Source organism: Meleagris gallopavo, chromosome 22 (genome assembly GCF_000146605.3).
Source record: "Meleagris gallopavo isolate NT-WF06-2002-E0010 breed Aviagen turkey brand Nicholas breeding stock chromosome 22, Turkey_5.1, whole genome shotgun sequence".
Taxonomy (NCBI): domain Eukaryota; kingdom Metazoa; phylum Chordata; class Aves; order Galliformes; family Phasianidae; genus Meleagris; species Meleagris gallopavo.
In genome coordinates this window covers 8,806,968-8,814,116 of record NC_015032.2, presented here as the reverse complement: position 1 = coordinate 8,814,116, position 7,149 = coordinate 8,806,968, and the positions used below count along the sequence as shown (strand labels likewise).

Below are 7,149 nucleotides of genomic sequence, written 5' to 3'. Positions count from 1 at the left end.
CTTCATTCAAAACACCCAGCCGTCACAGTCAGGGGTGACCAGTGTCTGCAGAAGTCAGGCAACACTGGGGCAACAAATGCCAGGTGAAAATTGCTTTTAAATTCAGTGTAAATCTCCCATCTTTTAACAAAGGGCTATACTGAGAGATTTTCAAATGGGGTGATTTTACCTGCATTGATAGAGCCAATGAAGTTCATTTCATGGTTTCTCTATTACCAGGGAAGCTTAATTCACTGCACAGCTGTAAGCTGTAGTACTACAAAGTCCATTGCAGCTCAAGTTTTTGAATAGCTTGCTGTTACGCATGGGGAAATTACCCGAACTCAGAGCACAGCAGTGCTCAGAGCTGCCAAGGACCACACACAGCCTCTCCTCACAGGGCACGGGGATTTGGAACACAGGTCTGGAAGGAGTGCCAAGGAAGGCGCTCTAGAACCAAATCAGTTCCAGAAAGATTATGGCAGCAGATGTATAATGAAACAGAACCTATGGCACCCTGCTGTTTGCAGGTGCATTAAAAACCACACCAGAAAAAAAAAAAAGCTTTGAAACAAAAGCCTGTCAGTATAGAAGACCACCTCTACCCTTCCAAATATAAAAGCCTCTGACAAGTTCAGATTTACTTGCATGTGACTTTCAGAATATCTCTCCACTGTCAAACTAATTGTTCACACAGGCAAATCTCAAACACTACTCCACTGTTACTACAGCAAACTACTATAGTGACAAAGTGAAAGCATCCCAACTAAAAGCACACAAATGAGCAGTTGATGAGTAAAACCTATCTGTTTGGACCTTAACTAAGCTCTGGGAGAGGTATGCACACAGCACCCCCTGCAGCTGCCAGGTCAGATCCGTGAGCCCAGCTCACTGCATGCAATTCAGTTCCTCCAGCTCACCAGCCTGCACCCTCCCTGGAATGCTCCCGAGTTGCTTACAGCAGATCAGCCATCTTCAGTGCTATCATTCATCCCTGCACATATGTGAGTAGCACCAGAAGTGCTTGGCAAGAGATAAGAACACACAAAGGACTTTTCAAGATACACCTGTCCCATTGGACAACTAGCAGTCCCTACTCCAGTCTGTAGAAAGCTTGCTGGTAGATACTCTCATTAGATCAAGTTTTATTAGCAGCCCTGATCCCTCATCAATATGTTCCTTCAAGAGATTATGCAGTTCATAGTTATTGAGAAAAATCTCTATCCAGTTTAATGGATCCTTTTTTACATGCTGATTAATAATTTTCCATCATCACCATATCCTTTTAGACATACATGCTCAAGACCATTGTCAGTTCAGATATCAAATCCCCTCCTACAATGACTGAAACTGTTATTTACAGTTGTAAGAAATGGAAATGCCCTGCAGAGATTCTAGGGGCTGTAAATAACTACCAAGCTATTAAGTATTAATTAAGACGTTGCTATCAAGCAGTAAAAATAGCACTTAAATACTTAAAATTTAAGGAATTATTTCCTGCTGCACATTTCCTTAGCCTGTTATCCACTCACTTCTCATTTTTGTCCTTCAAGTGCTTCAAGCAGAATTGTGGCTGCTAGCTAGCTCACTGTAGGGCATAAGCATCCAGTTGCTTCAGGCAGCAGCCACTTAGTATTTGCATGCATGATACATCAGAGCTAGCCCAGGACTAGCAACACACAGACAGGTGGCCCTACTCCTCAGGAAACTAATGAGGCTGCAGGACTGGTTTTAAAATGCATTCCTAATGAACGTACTAACTACTGTGCTGCTTCTCAACAGCAGCACTTAGGTAACTGACTACTTCCATCACTAGGCCTAGGATTTCAATCTCAACTTGTGTTGAGACACTCAGTTAATACAACATGTCCCAGCTTTCCACAGCAGCTTGAATTCAAGAGGCTGCTTTACTTCATTTGCATTGCCAATGGGCTATACAGATGCTACCAGACCAGGACCTGCATGAGCCATCTGCCAAGGTCTGTTTGTGTGCTATGGAGACACCGTTTGATTGCCAGGCTAATGCTCATAACAGATGAAGAAAACCTTCATGCAGAAAGCACTTAATACTATTCAGCCTCAAGTGGACATTGCACAGTACAAGTTCACTGATACAATGTTTTGCTCCCATTGAGGCCAGGTATGTGTATTTTACAGAGCTACTACAAGTCTGGAGGTACAAGAAGCAACATTCTCTAGGGCTCCAACTACCTCTCTGGTTTTAGGGAAACCATCTTGTTCAGTGTTTCCCTACTTCAGCACATACATAATTAATTCTCCTGCTCTGCAGATCAGGAAGACTGCCAAAAAGTATCCAGGGGAAGGTTGCAGGAGCTGAATCAACATCTGCCAATAGTCTCTAACCAGCAGTAGTTGTTTTTGCTAGCTGATCACACTGCACAAGGGAGAGACCCAAATCCTTACAGAAGCTGGTATCAGCTTCTCTTCCTTCCTAGATTACAGTTAACTCTCTGAAGGAATCATATATGGAAGATTTTGCAAAGCTACTGTGACCTACTTACCTGGAACATGATATCCTACATCTTTTTATGCCAGCTACTTCCAGTGTACTATAGTTTCCTAGGGAATATCAGCAGCTGCACATCTCAGTTAAGCACCTTTTGCTTCAGAGTATGTGAGGAGTAGCTATCTTGCCATGAGACCATGACCCTTTCTCCTTAACAGAAGCAGAAAACAGTTCAATGGAAAGTCACCACAGAGATATACTATCACCACCCGACTCCAAAAACCAACAATTAGGGCATACAGAAATTGGCTGTTAAAAATCTGGAAGACAATTTCATTCAACAGTTGAGTTCATACAGTACTCAGATTTTATTAAAAAAACCTTGTACACAAGACCATCGGATATGACAACAGGTTTTTCAGGCTTATTTTAATGTCAAGTAACATTAGTTGTCAGGTAGTGAATACAGCCCTTGCAGACAAAAATCATCCTATTACATAGAACATGCAGCAAATTCCAGAATCCATTATGATTAAATACATCATATGAAGGGAAAAACACAACACCTGCCATCTGTGAGTTGGCAAGACCAAGAGAAAAGACACAAGAGTTGTTTCAGTGATATGGATGCTGTAGTGTGGACAAGGATTACAGGCAGCAGCATGGAGAGAAACATCACTAGCAGAAGACAGCTTTCAGCTAGTACTTTGAAATAACAGCAAATCCTGAGGCCTTCTGAGAGATCTACTCAACCTGTCAAGAAAACATCCAACATCATGTCAGTTCACTCCATATCAAACAGCAAAAATACAGCTTTCAAATCTCACCCCCAACATTCTTTAAGATGGTAAGGATTGTTCTGCAAACAGCCACAAGAACTACTGTACTACCAGGCACTCCAAATAGGAAACACTCTTGGAAAAAAAATTTTGGGGAATTTCATAGTATTTGATTAAAGTCTGGGGAACTGAGCAGAGGGTGCCAGAGTATGTATTTGATCAGCTCTGCCATCTGACACAGATCACTCATACTCCTTTAGAGTTCTAGTGTGCTATACAGAAAGGTCACATTTGTGCTCTTCAGCCTCTCTCAGAGCTGTAACAGCTGAACATGGGTTACACAAACAGCAAGATCAGGCTGCAACTGAATGAAGCCAGCCATGTTTACTAAATGAAGCAAAATTTTCTTATGCATATTTTCTAAAGCATTAGTGAAACCCTAAACAAATAGCCAAGTCTTCAGAAGATATTACATATGATCCCTCACAGAAGCAAAGGAAGAAAAAAAAAAAAAACACCAAAAGCAATCCCTCTCTGCAAAAAAGAAATTTGCTGAAAGCTGACGTTTATCCACTTATAAGGCATGGAGAATATCTCATTCACAAGTAAAATAAATCCACAACAAAGGTTTCCTGACTTCATATGCAACATTCCATTTTAACACTACTGAAAAGAGACAAAAGAAAAAAAAAATAATAAAAATCTATGTTTATGCCCTTTTAAGTTAAATTTAAACTTGTCAAAGCTTTCTACCATTTCTGTTACTGGCAATCTTCTGAAAGCCAAAATCCTTTCACTTTCAGTCTTTATGCATGTCAGATAATGTAATACAATCAGTATTACTAAGATATGCACAGACAGCACCCTCCAGTGCTGTTTGCCCTCTTGAGCATGCAGCACACACAGATTCCCTGCCCATAGGCATGAAGCCTCAATACAGAACCAAATGACAAACTGAAGAATCTTGCCTCTGTGGAATCAGACAAATCTGGCTTAAATATAAGTTTGTATCAGCATTGTCGATCTGATGGGGAAAAAAGTTTGAAGTCATCATATACCACAGAATGACAGATGCTCTTCAGCTTACTATTGAGAAAAATTTTAAAAAAGCCTTCAGGTCCATAATAACCAAGAGGGCACTACACCCTGCACAAAAAATGATAGAAGAAATCAAGAATATTTTAACAGGTATAAATTTTCAGGTAAACTAGTAAAAAGTTCATCACCACTGCTTCCAGGTTACTGTCTATCTGCAGTGTAGCCTGCTTACTGCCTCACTTGCTACCTCAAACATGCTGTAAGAGGACAAAGGTAATGCACAGAGGGCTCATGCTAATTGTAGCTCAAGTCTACCTATTTATCAAGTCTCCAGGGAAACAACTTACCTTTGCTCCTCTATCAAAAGTGGAAACGCAAAGCAGAGAAAGCCAAGAGCAACTGCAGTTGTCACACAACTGATCCACTGCTGGCCACAGCCATCTCATCAGGTCTCCAGCAGGCCCAACGTCCCTCTGCCTTCACAGAGGTCTAGGAGTGAAATCCAAAGAACTGTTAGCATTGAACCCCATGAAGCTGTGGGACACTACAGCTTTTTCCTGCTGGTGTATCAGACAAGACCTGGCTAGAGTGATGAGTAATCAACACTGTCGCTCTGATGGGGAAAAAAGTTCAGTCATCACCTACACCAGCAGGTCCAAGGAGTTACATAGCCACCCACATTTGCCACACAGAGCTCTCACCTCCTGAGACAGGTCAGAGAATGGTTAAATAATGGCAGAAACAGCAAAGCCATGCACGCATACAGCCCCACAGAAAACTAATAGGATCTAAAACCCCCTCAACACTTCCTCAAGCTGGCTAGCACTCAAACCTCAAACTCAACAGTATCTCTTCCTAAGAGATCCCCTGTCAGGATGGTCTCCATACCATATTACAGCAGCTGCTCTGAGCAGATTACCCCCATGTCTCCAGGTGGAATGACCTTACAGTGAGTTCTATGAGCTCAATTTATCTAGAAAAAAAGAATGGGACACAGCTATAAACCTACTAGTCTGCTTCAGCTAAGTACAAAGTTACCAATCCCTTGCTACCCTGCTTTCTGTTCACTAGTCACACCTGACATTTTGGGCATGATGGAACATGAGTGACACGAGGCACAAGGGCTCCTGTTGCAATGCTTCTGCACAGGTAAACCCTGTGTGCTTTCATCTCTGAGCATTTGGCTATGTATTGAAAAATATATAAAGGAAGTCTTTAAAGATACTAATCTGACAAAGCATTTTGGAAGCAGACCCTTTTTTTTTTCCCCACTAAGTTTTTTTTAATTAATCAACAACGGAGCCTTACAAACTTGCTATTCTTACCTGTTAAAGGTTCATGCATGGTGGTGCAAGCCAGGATGACTGCCCATCACACAGCTGATCCACTGCTGGCTACAGCCATCTCATCAGGTCTCCAGCAGGCCCAATGCCTTTCTGCCTTCATAGAGGCCTAGGAATAAAACCAAAGGAACATTCAGCATCGAGCCACACAAGGCTGTGGGACACGGCAGCTCTTCTCTGCTGGTGTATCAGACAAGTTCTGGCTAGAGTGATGAGTAATCAACACTGTCGCTCTGATGGGGAAAAAAGTTCAGTCATCACCTACACCAGCAGGTCACAAGAGTGACAGCCACATTCCCACCTCCCTAGGCACATCCATAGGGTCTGCATAGACTTACACAAATCTTTCCCCAGAAGGAGCTAGCTGATTTGCCTGCTCTACAGGCTCATGGCACAGGAAAAGCACTGGAGTGCACTAAAAAAAATGACAAAATGGGCTTCTGCAGTACAGCGCAAGACAGCTAAAGCAAACTTAACGTAGAAGGGCAGCCAGAGGTAACAGCTTATACAGTTCTGTAGTACCACCTCTACAGCCAGGAGACACTTCTGCCCAAACAATGCAAGGGCAGGAGGCTGCACACGCGGCTGTGAGTGTCGGGCAGTCGCCAAACCCCAGGACACAGGCACGTGACACCGCACGCCCCATCCCACGAGCACTACCGCATACCTACCAGCAAGCGGCAGAGTAGAGAACTGCCGAACCAGCCCGGTCTGCCTGGGGAAGGCACAGCTCCGCCCATGGGCTCCCTGCTGCGTCCGCAGCTATGAACATCAGCTCCCACGTGCCCGCACGGGCTGGCCGAGCCCCAGCGCCACGCCGTCCTGGCAAGGACACGGCGGTAACCCGCGATCAGACCCGAGGTGCTCATTAATCGCCATCCTAGACCTGACACCTTGCAACACGAGGCCCATGTTACAATGCTTCTGCACGGGCAAAACTGCTTCCAGCACTACAAAACCTAGGCTAATGTTCGCATCTACTCATCCTTCAAGTCTCTGGAGATAATAATACGGCAAAACATCATGAAAAACCAACCAAGAAGTCCCTTAAAACTCGCATAGTTACTTAAAACTCGCATATTTAAAGGACTTACGAATCTCACCCGTGGCGGAGCAAGGCGGGCAGCTGCAGCCGGCCATCATACAGGGCCTGGGAACAAAACAAAGGAGCAGTGAGCACGGAACACGCAGGACGAGGGATAACACAGCACTTCCCCGCTGGCGTATCAGACAAGACCTGGCTAGAGTGATGAGTAATCAACACTGTCGCTCTGATGGGGAAAAAAGTTCAGTCATCACCTACACCAGCAGGACCCGGGAGGGGCAGGGCTGCACGGCCGCGGCACGGCGGGAACCTCAGCACAGCGAGGCACGGGGATACGGGGCGGAGGTCAAAGGAGGGGGACTGCAAAGCCAGGTGCTCCTTCACTGGGGAATTAAAAAGGCAGCAGGGCAGGCATCCAGCCGAGGGCTGGACGCGCTATGAAGAAATAGAGCGTAACACCCGAACTCACCAACCGCCCAACCCCCAGGACAGCACACC

At 44.5% G+C, this 7,149-nt stretch overlaps 1 long non-coding RNA gene and 4 other non-coding genes across 11 annotated transcripts; all 5 read right to left on the bottom strand.

The window, feature by feature from the left end:
• Positions 1-2,790: 2,790 nt before the first annotated feature.
• LOC104914039 lies at positions 2,791-7,106 on the bottom strand. 7 transcript variants are annotated; one of them, XR_795789.3, is made up of 6 exons: positions 6,701-7,106; positions 6,278-6,428; positions 5,945-6,021; positions 5,589-5,715; positions 4,611-4,752; positions 2,791-3,199 (listed from the first exon to the last, which is right to left on the bottom strand). It is a non-coding gene; the product is annotated as an uncharacterized LOC104914039 (long non-coding RNA). The 7 variants fall into 7 exon arrangements; XR_002121178.2 differs by having other exon boundaries at positions 6,710-7,106; XR_795788.3 differs by lacking the exon at positions 5,945-6,021 and having other exon boundaries at positions 6,701-7,098.
• LOC116217404 lies at positions 4,195-4,289 on the bottom strand. The gene has a single exon (XR_004161887.1). It is a non-coding gene; the product is annotated as a small nucleolar SNORD12/SNORD106 (small nucleolar RNA).
• On the bottom strand, positions 4,823-4,914 carry LOC116217401. The gene has a single exon (XR_004161883.1). It is a non-coding gene; the product is annotated as a small nucleolar SNORD12/SNORD106 (small nucleolar RNA).
• LOC116217403 lies at positions 5,786-5,877 on the bottom strand. Its single transcript, XR_004161885.1, has one exon. It is a non-coding gene; the product is annotated as a small nucleolar SNORD12/SNORD106 (small nucleolar RNA).
• LOC116217402 lies at positions 6,824-6,915 on the bottom strand. Its single transcript, XR_004161884.1, has one exon. It is a non-coding gene; the product is annotated as a small nucleolar SNORD12/SNORD106 (small nucleolar RNA).
• Positions 7,107-7,149: the final 43 nt, after the last annotated feature.